This window comes from Neopelma chrysocephalum, unplaced genomic scaffold, assembly GCF_003984885.1.
Source record: "Neopelma chrysocephalum unplaced genomic scaffold, ASM398488v2 Primary Assembly neopelma1_60, whole genome shotgun sequence".
In the NCBI taxonomy this organism is placed as follows: domain Eukaryota; kingdom Metazoa; phylum Chordata; class Aves; order Passeriformes; family Pipridae; genus Neopelma; species Neopelma chrysocephalum.
The window spans coordinates 13,514,278-13,535,629 of NW_020897715.1; the positions used below are offsets into that span (position 1 = coordinate 13,514,278).

General features: G+C 44.8%; 1 protein-coding gene and 1 long non-coding RNA gene across 2 annotated transcripts in view; both read right to left on the reverse strand.

The window, feature by feature from the left end:
- LSAMP (limbic system associated membrane protein) overlaps positions 1–21,352 on the reverse strand; it is a 1,005,382-nt gene that overhangs the window by 868,545 nt on the left and 115,485 nt on the right. The gene's annotated exons all lie outside the window — the stretch shown is intronic.
- The window catches only part of LOC113966446, a 38,448-nt gene that overhangs the window by 7,581 nt on the left and 9,515 nt on the right, over positions 1–21,352 (reverse strand). Inside the window, exons 2-3 of the long non-coding RNA XR_003533830.1 lie at positions 10,078–10,144; positions 8,700–8,850 (exon numbers count right to left, since the gene is read on the reverse strand). This is a non-coding gene — a long non-coding RNA (uncharacterized LOC113966446). The remainder of the gene's footprint in view (positions 1–8,699; positions 8,851–10,077; positions 10,145–21,352) is intronic.

Here is a 21,352-nt window from a genome sequence, read left to right on the forward strand (position 1 = left end):
TGGTCTCCCAGACCAGCATTATGTGGTCTACCACATAATGTCTGTGGGTTTCAAAAGAGGAGGAGCCTCCCTGAATCACACAGTATTTGTATGATCCTGGAAGCCAAATGCACAAACCCAAAGATATTCTCTGGAGAGCTGTATGGGCTCAGTAATGGCCAGTCTTCGCGAACGAAGATTTGGGGAAAGGTCTTTTACCTTTCCAGCCTGCGCAATGGATTTTTTAGGTGAGACACAGCCTGCGCTGAACTGAGCCCACCCTTTAATCCTAAGGTTCATCTGCCGGGGCCAAGCAAGCTTGGACAATGGCAGTGAGGTCCTCAGGACGTAGGTTTGTTTAGAGTGACCTTCTCATAGATGGATGGCCTCACAGGGCTAACGAGCTACCATCTGCTATGGGCTCAGTACATAGCAAGGTATAGATGCAACTATAAAGTACTCAAAAAAAAAAAGTGAAAGAATGAACTAAAGTTTGCTGTATGCTAAGTCCACACAAACATAAATCTTGATTTCAAATGTGGCCATCAGGATTTCAGTGTCAAGTGGAAATAAGAGTGATAAAAATGTACTTTCAAAAGTACTTTGTCAGGTTCAGGTCCTGTACCACAAGAACATGGTGTCTGAAGTGGGAATCAGCTTGGCAGATATAAAGACACTTCCTAGAGCTTGCAACTTGCACTGCAGCTGTACAGGGGCACTACAGTCACCATAAGTCAGAAATTGCACAAGTTCCAAGACCAGAACAACCTTCTGGCACCCCTGCTAAAGAGAGAATGCATGGGTAATGCTCAATGACCTCATTATAAATCAGTCTGGGGGAGAGGGCAAAAGAGAGTGACAAAAAATGATTATATATGCTTTTGACTGCAGATTACATTCCATTAGTCCAGGCCAGGACAACGACATGCACGTGTATGTTGTAAGCATCCCAACACAGGTAATGACTTACTGACAAGGTATAAAGAAATGTAAGTTAACCATCCCAATCACTGGATCACACAGTCATGAGACATACGTTTTTCCAAAAAGTTTTTCTAGCAAAGACTTACAAACATACAAGAGAGCCATGAACACTTGAGATTGGACATCCCTCTCTGTGGCCTTTGAGCCAAGGAACACATCACCTTCTCAGTTCATCATGCCCCAGTCAACCGGTTCTTTCTGCATAGGAAAACCAAAGCTTCACTTACCTAGAAGACAAAAAGACAGACAGAGAAAATATGGTTAGTGGATGTCCCTGAACCATACAGATGCTGCTTATCTTTATTTCCCGAGTGATTCCCACATCCTTGCACCTTGTTAGGAGATTCCTGACATATTAAGGAGCAGGAGTGATCTATGATAGCTCTCTTAGCACACAGCCACTGTATCTCTCCCCTGCTGTAATTGGTCTGTGGTGCCATTTAATTTTATACAGATTATTCATTAAGAAAAGCAAAACTGAGCAGGTGTTTTCATCAACATCTTGTTCTATTAAAAAAAAAAAAAAGAGATAGAGAAGCGAGAAAGAAGCTCCACAACAACATTAACCACACGTAAGGGCACAAATTATTCTGACTGTGAACAGCAGGGCACAAGTCTTGAAGTCTACCAAAAGAAACTGCAGCAGGAAAGGATGTCCTTGTTAAGGGAAGGATGGATTGAGTCACTCTGCCTTATGGTTCTGTCATGTACTATCTGAACTATGGTTGCAATGAAAGGTCTTGGTAGTCTTGGTTTAGGTAAAGTAGGCTCTGACATGAGGTGGAAGGAGAGAACAGATGGTCTTCAAGTTAGTGCCATCCCTGCATTTCAAGATTTTCATGAAGACAAAGCACTTTTGCATGGAATGCAACAAGGACATAAAACAAAGATGTGTTTTGCGAAGAGCTATCACCTGAACAAGCCAGAGGGAGGATGTAACAGAGGGCTCTTAAATAAGATGAGAGGAAGCTATGTAGGTCTGAAGCAGTATTAAGCCTTTCTTTTTGAGCAGTTCCATGTTCATTCAGAGCAAGGCAAGGATGTGCCACTTTCTTGAACATTGATTTATAGATCTGTAGCCAGGACCAGCAATCAGTCAATCAGGATCCAATCTTTGCAAGGAATAAATAACTAAATAAAGATTACTTATTTATTCTCAAGAGTTCACTGCCTTTGAGAGGCAACTAAAATTTCCAGAGAAGGGGGAAAAGTGACTACACCAAGGGTCAGGTCCTGAGAAAGTAAGAGCTTCCCTTCAGAAACAAAGTCAAATCAGCATTTTCATGTTTGGAAACTGCATCACATTTTCTCCTGCTTAGTTCTACCAGTCCAGGATAGCACACTGTCACACAGGCACTTAAATGTCCCACACAAGCTTCATCTACCACCATGGGCTGCATTATTTGAACTGTAATGGAATATAGCTGCTATTACAGAATTCCCTAGAGGAGATGCAGCGAGGCTTGCACACTATAGGGAAAAGAAGAAATAGATTAATATACATTCATGGCATATTTGCAAAGAGATTACTTTGCTCATAGTGAGATTTGCACCTGTATAATTGTATCACTTTCAAATTAATCATAATCATACTCTCAATCAATATATGAGGATGTGTAGGCCTCATCCTCGGACTCTCATAATCGGGATAAAAATAGCTGGCTCTGAATGCACCAAGATTTCTGCCTGGTATGCAGGAGATAGTAAATCCCAGATGACCCACCAAGCCTTGGTGTTTTGTTTCTGCAAAGCCCTGGCACGGCACATATTGTTGCATAAGTAAGACCAGGTCTGTGTGACAGCAGCACCGTAACATTTAGCAATATATTCATTCCCTTCGCAGAACATGGTGAAAGTAGCACAAGCCTTACTTTTCTGAGGAAAACTTAAGCTCAAAGAGTGATTAAGTGATTTGCCAGCAGATACATAGTGCCTTTGTCACATGCAGAGACACAGACCTGTAACTCTTGGCTTCACCGACGTACACATTTAATTACTGGGTATCTCCGCAGAGGAGCAACGACCCACAAGCACAGTGTAGCATCAGCCTGAAGCCTCACTACTGCCGTGTCTGCCCCTCCTCTGCCGTCCCCTCCAAATGGCTCCCAGCAAAAGGCAGATTCCTTAATTGTGTTATTAGCTGAATTATTAATTGATATGAAAACAGCATTTTACTGGGCATAAAAAGTCATTCGGAAACGAGATAAAATGTTCTCGGCACTGCCTGCCTCCGAGCAGAGCTGGAGCGAGGGCTCTGACAGCTTGATTATTATGCACATTAGTGCAATCTGGTGAGCTTTCAACACAGGGAGCGAGGAGTCCCCCAGTACTGTATTCATCAGGCCGCATCCCTCTCCTTTTCTCTTCCTTCCCCCCATCACTGCCTGCTTTGCATTTATGTGGGAGACCTCAGAGGTAATTTTTTTCTTTCTGATCCAGCTGTCATCACTGCAGAGAGACTAATTATAGCAGTAGTGGGCAAATAGTATTTTCCCTTCAGCCCTGCACCACGAAAGAGACTCTTCATGCCTCTTCCCCAAAACCTCCTACACCCTGAAAAAGGAAGAGGTTGTTTCCCAAGATGCTCCTTGCTGGAAAAGAGCAGCTTGCATTTCTCTGTCTCCAAGTCCTTTGTATTCCAATGTGTAAATGGTGGTATGTGTGTATATATACACCTTTTTCTACAAAATGTTCCAGTATTTCATTACAGGGTAGAGGGTTGTGCATATCTCAATGCCCTTTCAGCATTTTTCAAAACCTTGTCATTGGTCATGATACCCTTTCACTCCAGACACACCCTTTTCCCTTGATGCTGAGAGGGGACACCTCTATGGATGCTCACCATATCATTCATCCTCCTCCCTGGGCTCACCCCCCTCTCCCATCCCTACAGCCTCACAGAGCTGCAGCAGGAAGAGAGCTGCCTGCCAGATGGTATCAATTAATTTTGAACCTCTGTTAAACAGGCACAATGTGCATCCTTGTGCAAGGGGGGTGATAAACCTTGAACAGTCCCCTCCCCCACTTTTCTTGACCCCCTTCACTTTCATGCAATCAATGGGAACCTACCCCCACTGACCCACATCTCTAACACGCAGCCAGAGGAACCGGCAGACACCAGTGATCAATCCTGTCTCCTACATGCAAACCTTGTAATTTAGCAATAACTACTCAACCACCATTGACCTGCTAATTAATCCATGGATTTTTTGTTGTGCCTTTAATTGTTGGCCCCGATATCTGAGTCACTTAGACTGCTCACTCTGTGCGGAGCCTAACCAACTAAATGCTACTTCAGCTCTGTAGTAATAAAACACTGAAATATATTGACTCCCTGCCAGCTCTCGCGCTCACTCTCTGCCTCTCTGCTTGCTGGCTGAGTGCTGGCGTGTGAAGGGAATATAGAGAGGGGAAAGCATCGGCCGTGAGAGATGAAGTTTGGGACACAGGTGAGAGAAAGCAATAATCACTCACTGGTGACAGGCCACCAAGGACAGCCTCTGATCCCTGTGACAGCCCTGCTCTGACAAACTCAAACACACTGTTCCTCCATCCCAAATGGACCTGATGGCTCTGAAAATTCACAGGCTTGCTGGATTCTGCCTCCTTTCTGCTTTCCGCCCCTTAATGAGGAAATCATTGTCCTCTTGTCACTGTCACACTCACTATATATGTGTTTGACACAAAAAGCCAGATGGTATAGGCAGAAAAATGAATCCATACAGTGGAAGCCAGGAGATTTGTATTTTTTTGCTAGTGCTGCCCAAGGATCTCTGTGTAAACATGGATAAATCACCATGAATGCAGTTTTCTGAAGTAACTTGCACCTCTTGGTGCCTCGCACTGATGATAAGTTTTGGGAGATGGAAATGGCAGTTTTAAACCCTGACATGGGAGGAGCTCAGATGCTCAGCCCGCTGGGACATTGACTGACTGCAAACCAGGCCCTTGCAACAGACATCTGATAACATGAGTCACACTGAGGATGGGGGTGGGACAGATGTGAAGGGACGAATGGGTGACAGTTTGGTGCTGAGAGCAGTGAACTAGGAGGAGGTTGTTAACTCAATCAAGAAAATCCTCCATTAAAAAGTATTCATTTTCATTTGGTTAAATCAAAATGAAAGTCCTGTCAGTGGCAGCTTATATTTACCATCCCACATGGAAATAAAGGGGAAAGCAATAAGCCCTTACAATTGCTGCCATAGCTTGTTGACTTCACTTGTGTTGTGGCTGATCTATAGTCCTGAACCATTCCCGATGCCCACCTTGTGTTCTGCTGCAGACAGGCACACCACAGAAGTGACGTCCCAAAGACCTCATGGTCTCCTTCCATCTGAGCCCCAGGAGCAGACCAGGGAGTGGTGGGAAAAACATAGGTAACAGGAACAAAAGGGTGTTTAAGGGATAAGTGAAGACAAGGTAACTCCAGAAGCAAGGTCTCTGTGTCTTCTTTACATCAGCACATGGCACAGGTGAATGGAGCAGTGGTTCCCTTGAAGAGAACTACCTCAGCACAGCTGGAAAGACTCCAACAAAATGGGGATATACTGGCCCTGTCACAAAAACCTACCGTGCCCCCTACACCAACAGTATATTGACACTGTGACTGCAATTCAGTAGCTCAAAAAGCATTCTGCTAGCACACCCAAGATGCTGTAATGAGGGGGCAATGGCAGGACAGAGGCTCTTATTGTCAGAGAAAGCTATTGGGAAAGCAGCCGTATGGTGGCCCTATACTTCCTGATCCTAACACCACTGTTTCCATGTAAACAGCGAGTGTTCCCAAGCCCGCTGTGCCCCCCCATCCTTCTCTGTTTGTCTCTGTAAAGAGCGATGCCAGAGCATGTTCTGGGTACAAAGAGTGGCCAGAACAAGGCTTCCCAGCAACAACAGGTCACACTGGCAACTCTGAGGGGGTTTGGCAGCAGTATTTCTAAAAGTTTCCCTGAGGACTTCCTGCGATCTTATTGTCCTGATCTGCCTTTTCTTTTTTAATACTGTAAATAATGTTTCTGAAATGCAGGTCATTTGGGGTAATTTATGATGTCTTTCACTGCCAAGGGAGTCTATCAGCAGTGAACCTCCTGCCGGTCAACACTTCAGAACTTTGAATAGAAAGGATTTTTTCCATGCTTCCCCAAAGCTGTCTAAAGGCAGCACGGTTGTCTGGGAGGAAGCTGAGAATTGCTTGTCTGAGTGCCGACACATACTGGGTTTGGAGATGTTGCACAGTCCATGCAAAATATCTCAGTGAAAGGACGTCATTTTGCTGAATAGCTTTGTCACTGAATTGTTTGATCATAGATACCAAAATGAACTGTGTTGCCATAAGCATGAGAAGAAATATTTTCTCTCAGCTACATCCTATCTAGTTCTTTTATGGAGTAATTATCACTGAGAGAACAATTTCCATCTTTACAAAAGGATATAGATTACAAACAGCTCAACATTTTTGGGCAGGACGGACATCCAAAAGACATCATGCTTTAGTGGAGAACTGTAAACTCGCTTCAGTTTGGAAACACACTCCTTTACAATATTCTTCCTGTCACCCATATGGATACAATCTAATGGCTGGAAGATCAAGACCTCAGGCTTCAAATCTTCTTGAAAAAAGTGTTTTCAGCCTGTGTTTACTAAGCTTCTTTGCCTGCAATCTAGTGAACTGCTTGGTCCAAGACAGGAAGATAGAACCCTTGCACCTGATGGCTGTCTCGGCAGAACTAAAAGGATCGTGGCATGCCTTTAACCCAGTTTCGTATTCACTAAACCTTCAAAAATTCTACAAGTGGCTTCCCCTCCCCATTCATACACATACAGAAGTCAGGAGATGCTGTACTGCTGCATCTCCCTACATCCCCATGTGTGAAGCAAGCCCTTAACACCAAGGGACTGTGATTTATGTAGTTAAAGAGCCTCTATACTCATGTTTTACTGATTAAAGTGCTACTTTAGTGGAGCAGACCTCAATGGAGTGCTTTAATCCCTGGTTGTAAAAGGAGATCTTTCTTTGAATTAAATCTCAGCCCTTCCAGGAAGAAACAAAAGAACTTGCACCTATGTTAGTTCAAATGCAAAAATATTGCACTGGGAAACAGTAACACCCCACAGAACGAACTAAACCCTCTTGGAAAGGAAGGTTGTTTGCATGTGGGGTTCAAACTAGATTCAGCCCCTACGAGCTTTCTGATATGTCTTTGGGGTTTGTCTTATGAAGATGCTGCCTCTACTACACTCTGGAAGAACATCCTCCTCTCATCGTTTGACTGCTTTACAGTCAAGCTTTGCACTTACATTGGGTTTTCCTTGGAAAGAAGAAGAAGAATTAGAAAGTAAGAGAAATAGTAAATTGGTTTAGGACTGAGGCACAATGCTCAGCTTGATGTGTGATCTCCTATACTCCAGCAGATCAATTAAGGCTATTAAGAGAAATCTGACTGCTTGGGATGTATACAGGCAGTAACAGCATTTAAGAAAGAGCCCTGTAAGGAGAGGGAGCAGTTAAGTGAGAGCTCAGAGTGCTTTTCCATCTGTGATTTCTTCCCAGAAATTTTAACTATGGATTTACAAGACCTCCACTAGCAACATCCTACCTGGGAACCTTGCATGTGAATTTCTACTCACCACCCTTCCTGAGAGTCAAGAAAGAATGACTGTGCTCATTTGAAAAAGGGAAACAAGATTCAATCGATTCCTCAAACCTAAACTTGAAGCCTCTAGCAGAGATGAGAATCAAACACAGATTTTCCGAGTCTGACATTCAGTTTCTTGTATTTGAATGTAAAACAAAAAGTTGGGGTTTGCTTTTTGATTCAGTCTGCACAGCCAACCCTAGAGAATGAGTTGAACCCTTCCCATCTTAGCCAGATCCAGACAGCTGCCCTACCCTGTCTTCATAGCTTGGAAAACCATAAAGTTCACATCATACTATGACACCACAATCAGCACAACAGTGGCACAGGAACACTTCCCAAGCTTCAACCTCTGCTTGTCAAAGGGAGCTTTCAGTATGGCAGGGGGAATTCAACAAAGCCAGCTTCAGTGGGTGAGATCCACCCTGTTTGAATTAAATCTCATCCACCACCTCTGTTCAAGCAGGTCCAACTTTGTCAATGTCATATTGTCACCACAAGCTCAGGATTAGTTTTGGAACTCCTGCCTCCTAAAGCAGCAGCAAGCTGCCTACAGCCTTTCCAGCTATTTGACCATGCTCTTGCAGCACAGGAAAAAAATTCATCTCCATTGAAAGACTAGGGTATAGGAAGTAGAGTGGCATTTCCTGAGTGTCCTCCCCTCAACTCATTGTGGCAGGAGGAGGGGACGGTCCTGTTCAGAGAGTACAAGACGGAATGACTGATTGCATCCATGCCACTGAAAGATGCTGATGAGAAAAACCCAGGCTTCTGCCTGTCATATTTTCAAAACCCCCAGATGCTGGCTCAGAGCCTTGCCTGTCGCTTTCCTTAAGCCTCTGTTGAGGAGGAAGAGTGAAGATCTCATAGACAGCGTTTAGTGTCACAGACAGTTCGGCAAGAGACAATTTTTCACCCCGTTAAATCCCTCGGCAGAATATTATCTGCTGGTTTTCCCTCTTTTTTATGATTTTCTTATGATTATCTCCTGCTGTTTCTGTCCTCAGCAGCCAAATAAATAAATAGCAGTATAGCTGTCAGCAGCTATACCTGAGTAAGAAGGCCCTGCAGACAGCCTTAGCGGGCTACACCCCTCCTCACCTTCAACACTGCTGCCTTCCAGGCAGTGATGCAAGGATTCTGAGACCCTCAGGTTTAATAGCAAGGGGGGAATGGGAAGGGGCTAAGAGTGCAGTCACTTGCTTCTTTGACCATGTTGTTCTCTGAAGACTGGGACATGTCACTGTTTCACCTGTAAAAGATGATGATGACGATGATGATGATAATAACAGTAAGTTGATGGGGGAGAAGGGCAGTGAATATTTAACCTCCTCACCTGTGCTTGGAGCATGTTTTTATCATCATCCAAAGGCACAAATAAAAAAAAAAAAACAGATGTCAGAGAGGTGAAGGGACTTACATGGGATCACAAAGCCAGTCTATGGCAGAGACAGGAATAAAACCCAGCCAATGTAACAGAAAAGCACTGGTGGCTTCCCCCTAAAACAATTCTACCCTTTAAAAAAAGTAATGTGCTTCTTTCTCTCATGTATGTGTATCCTTTACTCCCTAACTTTCCTATCCTTTTCTCTTGCCTAGTTTATTCATACAACAGTTGCATGGGCGTGCTGAGCACTTTCCATACAAAAGCAAAGCCAAGATGTCTACATATGAGTCTGGCCACCACATTCACTCAGAGCTCAGGAATTCTTTTGCAGACTCATTTTTCTACACTGCTCAGAGATTCTGGCCCCTTCAGGATCATGTTTAATTCATCTCCTATGACTCCGAGATCCTTTGCAGGTACTGATCCTGTCTTTTTCATGAGCTCGGTGCTCAGATGTCAGGCTTTTTTCTTCCATATATAGTTTTCTTCTTTTTCCTACTCAGACAAAGCTCTTCCTCTACTCCAGACTCCATCTTTGGTCTTACTCTTTATTACCTTTTTCCCCTTCTCTGCTTTCAAAGTTATCTTCCTTGTGTTTTCTTTCTGCAAATTCTTCTTTTTGCCCTGACACAACCTCTTTTATAAAAAGTGTCTTTACACCCTCCTTCAAATACACTCCCCAGCCTCCACATCTATCTCCACCTGTGCTTCCACTCCTTCCCAACTTGTTAGACACGTGCTGGATTTTATCGAATAGATACTTTTCTAGGGCTACACCATATTTTAATAACATGATGGATTTCTCACTGCGTAGATACCAAATTGACTTATTTTCAACATAAATATTAGAAGTTAAGTCCCAGAGCAGTGCCAGCAGCTGCAACAAAGCAGGGTTGTCTAGTTTTTGAAAATATGAGATATCTTAACCCAGCAGCTGCTTATTTGATTAACATCCACTTTTAAAGAAAAAGCTTTTACTTACTTCCTATTTCTCCCACCCCATATAACACGTAGGCTAAAAAAGCAGAGGAAGGGTCAGATACCCATATCTAGATATCTACAATGCCATGAACATGAAAAGGCCTGTCTCACACTTATAGCTCTTCTCTCAGTATCTTCCAGACTTCAAACCACAGTGCAGATGTGAACAAAAGCAAATCTGTTTGGGGAAGAAGAAATTTCTTACCCTTTTTTATATAGATGGTGTGATTTCAGTGAGCAAAGAAGTGCCAACCCACTCTCAGCTGTCACAGGAACTGGCTTTTTTTCCAACAATACTTTGAGAACCCAAAGTTTTTGAAGACATGAAAACAGGGGCTTTGTGCCTTATTCTGCTTTCTGATTGTGATCTCTTTCCCTGCACCGGAAAGAGCAAGGGTCAAGTCAGCTACTTTGCAGTTATTTCCACAAATTTTTAGACACTCCATCCACTTGATGCAATCTTTTTCAACCACTGCCATCCCTCTCTTAGCCATCATACCCCCTCTGAAGGATTTTGTTGTGCTTAAGATGCGATTGTCAGATGACAAGGCACCTCCTCATGAAATTGGAGATCACAACACTTTCACATTTTCTACACCCATTCAATGGGTCAATGCAGCAACTTCACAGCTACTCTAAGTTGTATCTAGATGGCCTGAAACTCAGGATGCTGGGAATGGCTGGAATACAGTCAGTCTACTGGACTTGTGCAAGTACCAGCAATACTGAGGTTAGGTTTGAAAATAAATTTTAAAATCCCCATTTTTGTGATTATTTACTTGGTTTTGAACACTTTGATCTCCCTTACCTATTGCTACTATAATTTATAAGAATTTAACAATACCCACTGTCCTCAAACTGCAGGGCTGAGGCGCTTTGGACCCTGCTGAAGAGACTGCCTAAGGCACTCCTTGGTGACTGGTCCCATCCTCCTAAGGCTGCAGAATCCCCATCAATCCCTCCAAGCCGCCCACTGTTGCTTCTCCTGGCCCTACGCACCTCAGCACTGCTCCTCCCACACCTGTGAGAGCCAGCACCCTCCCACCATCAAGAGGTCAGTTCCGGCAAGTCCCATTCTCTTCTCCAAAACCTGGAGCAAAAGCAAACCAGAGGGGAGAGAGAAGGCAAACAGGCCAGGGAGGCTAAGCTCTCTCTTGTCATTGAGAACTGCTAGCTGTTTATATTTCTGCCCTACCTAAAAATATCTCCAACATTGTCAAAACTCCTTGAATGTGTTCTTTGAAGGAGTCTGTGGCTACTATCTGTGAAATTCCACCATCTTTAGGGAAGGCCAAAACATTCTAGAGCTGCCTGGGAAGAGTCTGAAGCAGCTATAGGCATAGGCCTTTCGCCAACAACCACAAAGCTCCTCAGGTAGCCACTCCACAGAAGTTGGGGGGGCCTAGTTGGGAATTCATCTGTCTCCAGAGAAAGCCCAAATGCTCCCAGAGATGCCTCAGAAAAGTCCTAGGAGAGCTACAGGGCATGGACCTGCCTCCAACACAAAGAGAATTCTTCAACTAACTAGGAAAATTGTGGTGCTGCTACCTGGGACTTTACTGTCTGTAAAGAAAATCAAAACACTCTGACAGATGTACAGAAGAGCCCTGAAGAAAAAAAAAAGAGCATGAGCCCCAACAACATCCTGCACCGCCTCCCCATACGTCAGGCAGAGGCAAGGGCAGCCAAGTGGAGAGCTCTTTCCTCAGGCTATAACAAGCAGGAGCTGCTAGAGCCACAGAGAGACAAAAATATTTTTGGCAGGGATTAAATGAAGAATACTTAGGAATAGTCTGGCTAGCCAGAGAAAATGCAACTGTGATGGGTAGGTCAGCCCGCCATGCATTCCACCCCAAGGAAAATCAAACAAAAATGATGACTGCCATCTCAGTACCTAGGTCTGAGCAAACATGCCTTGGGATCCAAGCACAAAGCATATCACCTCACGGGAGTTTTGCAGCTTTCCCTCAGCTCTTCTTTTGCTTTATAGCCTGGATTGATACTACTTCATGATGACGTCTCAGAGGCACCCCAGTCCTCCCCACCAAAAAACATGATACCTTAGGTGAGCAAAGAGATATGAAAAAGGGGCAAGGCATGAACACTGCTGCAGTCACGGGGAGAGACTGGGAAAACGGAGTCAAGTTTGCTGGACACCATTACTGAGGACACCTAGTGGCTACATGATCAGCCTCAAAGTTCACTCTTATTGCTCCAAGCTACAATGGGAAAAGCTTCTTGGCATGGAAGAAGGGGGTCAAGGATCCAAATTTCAGAGCCTGTTAGAGAAGACTAGTTGGCCTAAAGCCTTGTGTTGCCCTAGGTCAAGAGTGGCAGAGGCTTCGCAGAGAGTCTGGCCAGCCCATGAGTGTCTGGGCATCAAATGTGTCTGGGTGGGCAGCACAGCACAAGGGAAAGCAGGAGGGCAGCAACCATTGGAGAGCTAATGATATTAAAATGCTCTCAGGGTCTTGCCTGCTGGCAGGCAGAGCCAGCACTGCAGGACAGCAAGCCACCAGGAAGCACGGGTAGAGCCCAGCCACTGGTTGTGTTACGAGAGCATCGGTGCCACAAGCAATAAAGCATGGCAAGAACTCTGTGAACAGCAGCTGGCACCAAACGAACAGCCTGCCTGCTGGCACAAAGCTGGGAGAGTTGGGCAGAAGCCCAGGAAGAGGAGAAGAACCATGCTCTTGGGTGAGCCAGGCGATGGAGGGGAAAAGGCAGCTGCCTCATGCAACTTCTACTTCCCAGACCTCTAATACTCAGCTGTCCTCTCGCCCATGGGAGCTGGCACTCCAGCAGAAGAATCTTCCCAGGCAGAAAACAGAGAACAGAAGGATAAAGCAGCAAGAGTACACTGTTTGTGCTGAGCACTGGTGCAGCTCTGCTGCAGCACTGGGTGGTACAATACAGGAAATGGAGAATACACGGTGAGACCAAGAAACTTTTGTGCCTGGTCCCGTGTGAAGTCAGAGCAAAACTGCAGTCCCTGATGCAGTTGTTATACAAGGTACAAGGCAAGGGGCACTCACTGAACCCCAGAGAGGAAGGAAAAGAATTATTAGGCTAGAGCAGAGACATCAGCTCTCAGGAGTAGTAGCATAAACCACCAGTCCCTTTTCTGCAACAACTCTCAGGCTTGTATATTGTGTTTGTGCATTGCCATTTTTTCTTGATCTACACTTCCCAGTTACCAAGAAACTCAGTTTGGGAAGCTGTTGCACACATCTGTGTTTCTTCTTAGCCTGTTTCTGCCACAGAAATGTGTTTTACCCCTGTGACCTCCAAGAAGCTTTTACACTAAAAGAGTACTGCTGAGCACCTGTCACTACAGGCAAACCAGTGTTGAACCACTGACGAAGACCTTGACTGTGCCTTGTTCACATAATACCTTAGCTGCCATCAGTGAAAGAGTTGCAGGAGTGCAGTGAGCAGCCTCCATTGCTATGTGTAGAAATACAACTCCCATACTCTGGAAGCTACAGCTAGAGGGGAATTGAGCTGTTCCCTTCCACCGCACTGTCGAATGTAATTTGCTCCCTGGCATTGCGTGACCAAGCAAAGGACGGGCAATAACATATAGAGCAGCTTATCCTAGAGAGTGGCAACTTTACCTCTTCAGCTTTTAACTGAGTCTGACTGAAACTTCAGACACGTATTTGTACCTCTGCTGCAGTGCTCCCATCCCCAGCACTCATGGTGGGGATGCAGAGAAAGGAGCAAAGGGCTAAACTGGGGAAAACAGCATTCCAGTAAAGGCATAATCCCAAGGCTTTCCTCTAGAGGAGTAAAAGCTGTTTGGAGCATTGTGTAAATTCATAGCAAAAAGAAATAAAGGTGAGTTTTATTCATTCCCGTTATTGTTTGTACATCTTTGCAATAATGTTTATTGACATATTTGAATGGAGCACAAGCTGTAGTTCAGTTCAACTGCCTGTGAAACTGAGACATTTGTCAAGAAACAAACCTTACAAATCTTAGCAGCTCTTCTCTTCCCTGTTATTAGTTGGGAAATACTAGAAAAGGTATGAAGTACCAGGGAAAAGGTATCTGTCAAGTTGCCCATGGTGCCTTGCCTAGCAATCCCTGAGGTGCTGAGAGGGAAAGCTCAGCAGGTTAATGAGGAGCGTCTTAACTTTGCATTGACACTCATGCACAGACTAAAAGTATGCATGCACATCAATTACAGAATCCTTATGAGGCACAATAAAGTTAACCTTGCCTGGTCAGAGGGATATATTACACACTTGCCTTATTGAAGGTGCTTGGCATAGCTTTAGCTATGTTACCCTATAAGAACTTGGCCATAGCTTCCCTCGGCAAGCAGAAATGCCCTTGCTCTTCCTTTCCACTAGGCCCTGTTCCTTGAGGTGAGGAGCCTCTTCTAACTTCTCTGAATTTTAAAGACCCCTGAAGACATGCAGCACATTTAAAATTCATTAAATGTAAAAGACATTCTTTTCAGGAATTACCGTGTCAGAACTGAATGCCCCAGATTTTGACAAGGCTTGGACTTGGCTCTTAGTCTAGTTTGCTACAGAGACAGAAACAACATCAAGTCTTTCCACACCAAAACTTTTGGATTTGAATCCCTACTCTGAGCTTTAAACAACCGACGCTTCCAAACGTATCATGCTCTGTGATTCTGCTTCAGTCACACCTCACCTCTCATCACCCTTTTTACACTAAAAACTCACGGTATGGGGCTACATCTGTTTCCAATAAAAAATGTGGCTAACACACAGTTCATGCACTTCAGTCCCCTCTCTGTAGCCAACGCTCTCCCACCCTGTCCCAGCACTGGCTCTGTCAGTATTGCTGGCTCCTGAGTGAGAATTATTCCAGTCATACATCCCTCTCTGCATGTGGCACTCATTCCCGGACAAACTAGACCTAGCCTTGTGGTCCCCTCCATCCCGAGCATCCTGCAATGTCACTTTTCATTAAGCTTCATAAACCATTCAAGTGACAATTCTCTCTGCATTCATTGCTGCACCAGCCCAGGGAGTGGGAATGGCCTCTGGTTAACATCACATCACTGCTGTGTCTTTGTTTTTGTGCATGTTGATCAGAAATTACCTGGCTTAGAGAAAGTAATTTAGTGATAAATGATTGCTCATTCAGAGGTACCCAGTTTCAGCCATAGCTGCCAGGTATTAATCTATTTGTCAATCCTTGCAGATCTTCTGTGCTGATGAGCAGCTCCCACCTCTGGAAAGTGAAGTCCCCTCTTCAGAGGGCAGAGAAGAGGGCAAAGAACTTATTCCACACCTTTTCAGCTGCATTTGCAAGGTGCTCTTGAAGAAAGGAGGACCAACTGGGAGGGATTAGTGAGGGCCAGGGTTCCAGCTTTGACCTTCAAAGGGGCTTTTGAACAGACCTCAAAAGCAGGAAGAGCACAGATTTAATTCTCCAAAGTGCCTGGGAATGTCTGGATGAAACACTGCATGGGAACACGGGAGCTCATATAAAAAAAGTCAAAATTCTTTCACTCTTATCAGCTTTCACAGAATTATCAACAGGAGCATTCCCACAATGAAATTTTTGGACATAGAGGAACTAAAAGTTAAGTGAGTAGCTGGACTCCTCTTCACCTAGGATATGCAGCTCTCAAGATCCAATTCCTCTTCTGCAACAGGAGTTCAAAGCTCAGGCCTCCTACATTTTCTGAGCACTGACATCTCTCTTTGCTACAATAACTACTTACAGAGAGTAGGACCTTTACACCTCTTTTATACCCATCAGTGATTCTCCCCAGGAGGAACCCAGAAAAACAACAATAGCTTCCAACACCAGGACAAAGAATGTAACTCCCCAGTTGTTTTGGTCATGGCATAAAATCCAAGTCAGTCATCCAAGCCTGCTTGTTTGCAGAATGCATGCTATTTAAATAAGGATTGGCACACACAGCTCATAGGTCGGTCTGCAGCTAACCTCTCCAGCTAACGGAAGAGCTCCCAGAAATCATCAGGATGAGTCTGAACTCTACACGCAAATCCTTCTGAAATTCTACAGCCCATTATTTAATATGTGGATCCAACTTTCACATTCATTGTTCCCAGACATGGAGAGGACACAACATACACCAAAATCTGAAACTTGCAGCCTATTTTCATTGTGCCAGCCAGAACTCAAACTCTGGAAACAATTCATCAGTCTTGGTTTTGATTTAGAATATTGCTACAGGACATTAGAAAAACTCATGGCTTTAAATGACTGCAGTATGGAGGACTTTGAAGAGCAGACAGATATCTAAGCCATTACTAGAGTCCTGACAATGATCTACTTTCACATAGTGGCCTTTGTGCAAGCTCCTCTTTCAAAAATCAGAGAAATTTGATGGTGTTTCCTGATGCACCATGTAGGATTCCTGGAGAAAACGGCTTCCTTTTCTGTGATAGGAAACCTCTCATCTTCCCTTTGCCTCCACTCCATGCTGAGCTGCAGTACTGTTTTATTGAGCCACTCAAGTTTGGAGATTTCCAGCGAGGCAGTGACAGATCGTGAACTGCTTTACCAAGACCTGCAGGTAACAGGGCAGCATGCACGTGTTGTCTCCAAAGCAGATGCACAAGGCAGCTGGGACCCTTCCACAAAACCTCTCCTTCCATCCTACCCTGCTTCCCTTCATCCTCCCCTTGCTCTTTTTCTCTTCCTCTTCCACAGGCCAAGGAAGACCAGTATTTGGAAACAATTTCCTCTCTCTCTGACTTGGCCGCCAACCCCCTTCTTCCTTGTTGTGCTGGTTTTAGGTGGGGTAGCATTCATTTTCTTCACAGTAGTAGCTTGTATTTGGCTGTGATTTGGATTTGTGCTAGAAACAGTGTTCATAATGCAGCAACATTTTCTTTATTTCTGAGCAGTGTTTACACAGAGACAAGGCCTTTTCTACTTCTCACACTTCCCCACCAGTGAGAAAGCTGGGGGTGCACAAGAAGTTGGGAGGGGACACAGCCAGGACAGCTGATCCCAATTGACCAAAGGGATATCCCAGACCACAGGGTGTCATGCTCAGCATATAAATTATAGGGAACGTTGGCCAGGGGCTGTTGCTCAGGACTGGGTGGGCATTGGTTGCTTGGTGGTGGGCAATTGCTTTCATTTGCATCAGTTTACTATCTTGGGTTTTATTTCTCTCTCTCTTTTTTTCGTTGTTTATTTTCCTTTCCATTACAATTTATTATTATTTAATTTAAACTGTGAAACTGCTTTTATCTCAGGCAACAAGAAGTTTTCTCACTTTTATCCTTCCAAAACGCTTGCTTTCCCCATCCTGCTGGAGGAGAGCAAGCAAGTAGCTGTGTGGTTCTCAGTTGCTGACTGGGGTTAAACCCCAACACTTGTGACCATGTCTCAGCCAGAGCCTTATGGCTGCTAGATGCAGTGGCCTCGGGAGGAGCAGGGCTGCCCAGCCAGTTGCATCTGGGACTGCTTCTCCCTCCACTCAAATGAGGGAGAGATGACAAGGAGGGATCATCCCCACTGCCTCTGGACCTCAGCTGTGGCACCTCACCGTGGGCACAGGCATCCTGCCCGCGGCCGGCTGGGACTCGTGCAGGTGAGAGGGCATTGGCGGGAGCTCAGGCAGATTCCCACGCCTCGGGAGTGCCACTGAGAGCCATTCCCCCTGCCTTTGAGCCTGCAGGTTTACAAGCCTCTAATTCCCAGCTACAAGCACTGCTCCCCGTGCCAAGGAAGCAGCGGCGCGTGCTGTCATTCACGCGGCTGGAAGGCCACTCCTGCCAGCATTTGCGGCTATCGTACCAGCTGCTCGGGGCTGGGAGCAGATGGCAGGATGGCACACCTGACAGGGAGCAGACCTTCCAAGGACGAAGGGGAAGGAAGAGTTTGTGTGCAGCCCCAATCCCCAGCCATGCAAAGAGGGAGCAAATGTACCAACCTCTCTCTCTCTCTGCCACCCCCAAGTCTCAAGAAGGGATTTTCACACTAGAGTAAACCTGGACAGGCATCATTGATACCTCTAAATTTGTACACTTCTCCTGTCTCAGCCAAAATGCCCTTTGTTTGAGCTAATTACCAAGCACATTGAGCTAATTACCAAGCAAAATCCCACTTTAGCCTTTCCCATGAGATGTAAGAGCATTCTCTTCAGGAGGTCTCAGATAGTTTAAGCCCATTCCACCCCCCAAAAACAATAGTGTTGGAAAAGGTGAGAGCTCCAGTCAAGGGTGAGCATGTTTCTTCTCCAGCCTTTGTCCATTCTGAAAAGAGATGATGACAGAGCACAGGCTATGGAAGTTAATCCCAGATCCAGCTCCTCATCTTCCCATCTCTTCCAGATGAAGTTAATGAAATGAACGGATATGGGAGAACATCACAAAGCGCAAGAGATATAAAATAGTGATTATGTCGCATACAATCCATCCTGAAGAACTGATATGTGAGCGCACATACATTTAAATATTTGAAAAGCATCTTTTACAATGAATATCAAAATGACTTACAATCCAAGTCAGAGAAAAATGCCCTTACTTCTCCCTATCTCCCTTTTCTCATTACAGAGATAAATCCCGGGTGCGTCTCTCAGCTGCAGAGGGAGACTGAAGAATATATATAAAAACATATATGTGTGTGTATGTATAAAATATACAACATTAATAATCTCAATAATTTTAAGGCCAGATTGCTGCATAATACAGGCAGTCTGGGAGATGAGAAACTCTGGGTAATAGCTATTCTCTCTCTTCCCACCTGCAAAGTAGGTGGGAAAAGATGCCAGTAGCAAATGCATGGGCTTGTATTGTGTACCAGAAAGTGAAAGCAAGGCAGGAAGAAAGGAGCTGGAAGGATGGTCATATGCATGTAGCAATAGTGTTTGTGGTCTAACAGTCATGGACAGTCAGCACTGTCAACACCAAGTATGGAAGAAATTCTTATGCCAAGATTTTACATCATGTCAGTTATGGACCTCTTTCCATTGCATTCTTGCTTTATAATGAAAACTGAAATGAATTGTGACTTAAGAAGCTCAGTCTTGTTTGGGTTTTGTTTTGTTTTGTTTCTTTCCTGCCAACCCCCCCCCCCCAGCTACTGTGGAATTCAATCAGGAACCTTGGCAGCACTGCTGCCACTGCAGCCATGCTGCTTCCACATGTCACAGGAGATGCTCTGACTTGGAGGGAGCAATTCACAATCACATTCACTGAGATGGAGAGATGTTGCTCTTTTAATTAAAGGGCTTCATCTCTATTCCCAACCCTGGCCACACCTGAAAGCATATACAACAGCACAACTATATCTCAATGTACTTTTCTCCTCTTCTCTGTGATTCCTATTAAATTCATGGGTGATTTACTTGGTCATATTTTGTACCCAAACTTCTCAACTTTTAAGTGCTTTTCCCTATGTGAATACATACACATTCATAGGTTTTGATCTGTGTGCCTTCACTGTACCTGCCTCAGCCTCCTGCTACAATGAGTACCCCTGCCTCAGCCTCCTGTTACAATGCTGTAGCCTGCAAAGCTGCAACACCTTTGACTGGAGCAACACACAGTGTCCTGACTACACAAGGCTGAAGAATCCTGTCAGTACTCCAGTGTACATTCACAACCGTGAATCACACCCATATCGTTAATCAGGGTTCTAGAAAATAGAAGGGATTTCCAAACAATAAGAAAAGTTCATTTCCCCCCTTCTTTTTGTCATTAATGAGCCTCAAGGGTTGTTGCAAGCCATATTTTCAAGCCTTGCTCTGTCACCAAAACCACAAAAGATTGAGAACAATTTACTTTCAGAAGCAGAAGCATCTGGTGAAGCACAAATCATCACTGAGACACATGACAAAAAATTCCAGAACTGGTAGTGCTACAATTGCCTTCTGTGTAGAAACCACAACAAAAATACAGTTCTATGAAGTGGTCTCTACAAAGCTTCACAGTAAATAAGAGGGACAGTGAGAAATGCAGCATAAATCTCCCGACCCACAAACGTGCTTTTCCAACCAGACCAGGCTGTCGCCATAATATGCACTCTCAGGACCCTGTGCACCCAAATGAATTGTTCTCTGTTAATATTTCTAGCTATATATGCAGTGGATGCCAGGATTCTATAGCTGCACTTATCACATAGGAAGAGCACAGTCTCCTCCTCCCAGAGATGCACCTCTATTTTTACACAGCTGTATATAATGTTTCCATGTATGTATCTAGTGACAAGGCGCAGTGCCTGTGAAGTCATAAGCACATGCCAAGGCTCCTACATGTGCAGGATGCCAGAGCCCAGTACATGTGTCCTGGATAACTGAACAGAGCCCTGCGCCCTGGCTGTGTCTCTTACTGTTTGAGCTTTGTAAAAAGTGACAGACACATGCATTTCTCCTCAGCTTTGACTCATGAGTATAGCAGTGCTTGCACAAACCCAGGTGTTGAACGAATGATCAGCCAGCTGTAATGTTACTTTAAATGCAAGTTTGTGTATTGGCTCTCAGAACAAGCCTGAGAGATGCAGTTGAAAGGAACACAGTCACTCTGAGTACAGGATCTGCATAAATCACTGTCCAGTATATTCATTCCTATTGACAGATTAATTCCTTTCTCAGGTTTTGCTTAAAAGTGTACCACTGAATACTAATAACAGTTCCCAGAGCTGCAGTAATGTCACTCAAAGCAGGGTGAAAGATGTCAAAGGGAATGATCTATGGCCTTCTTGATGGGGAAGCTCCCAGCTGCTCCAGCTCTCCAGGCTGGCAGCTGGCAGCAGTGAATACAAGGAGCCACCTCCTCACCTTGCGAGTGGATGGGATTACCCAAGTCTCTAATTCTGGCAGGAGGTTGCTCGGGAAGGAAGAGTGCAGAGGCTCTCTTTAGACCTGGAAGAAATCCTCTCAACGTCTGCCAGAGTAAAATTGGAAATAGCAAGGCAAATCTTCATCTCCTCCTAAAACTAGCTGCATATGTGACACAGCAAGGGCACTGGCCTGAGAAGCAGGGCAGGCAGCAGAGCAGGGAATCTCTGTAATGTTTCCCAGCCCCAGCTGATTTGTTGGGTGCATTTCATTTTCTGCACCCGAAAAAAATGAATGCAAAGGTATTTTCCCTTAATCAAGTCTCCCAACCGAGGTGTCAGGCACAGAGAAATCACTTGTCACTCCAATGCTTCCCAGCATGTGCTCGCTGCACCAAGGAACGGAGGGCAAAGGGATTACAGAATTAAGCGATATCGGTACAGCAGCCAGAGTGGCCAAGATTTACCTGTCACTTGGAAGAAAACTCCATTTCATTTTGTGATTTACTAAGAGTGAAAGTTAAAGTGGTGGGGCCTGGCCAAGCCCTGGGATCTATAAGCAGGCAACGTCAAACCATCAGCCCGTGACAGCCCACACCACGGACCTTAACCTTTCTCTGGGCAAGGCAAGAGCAGC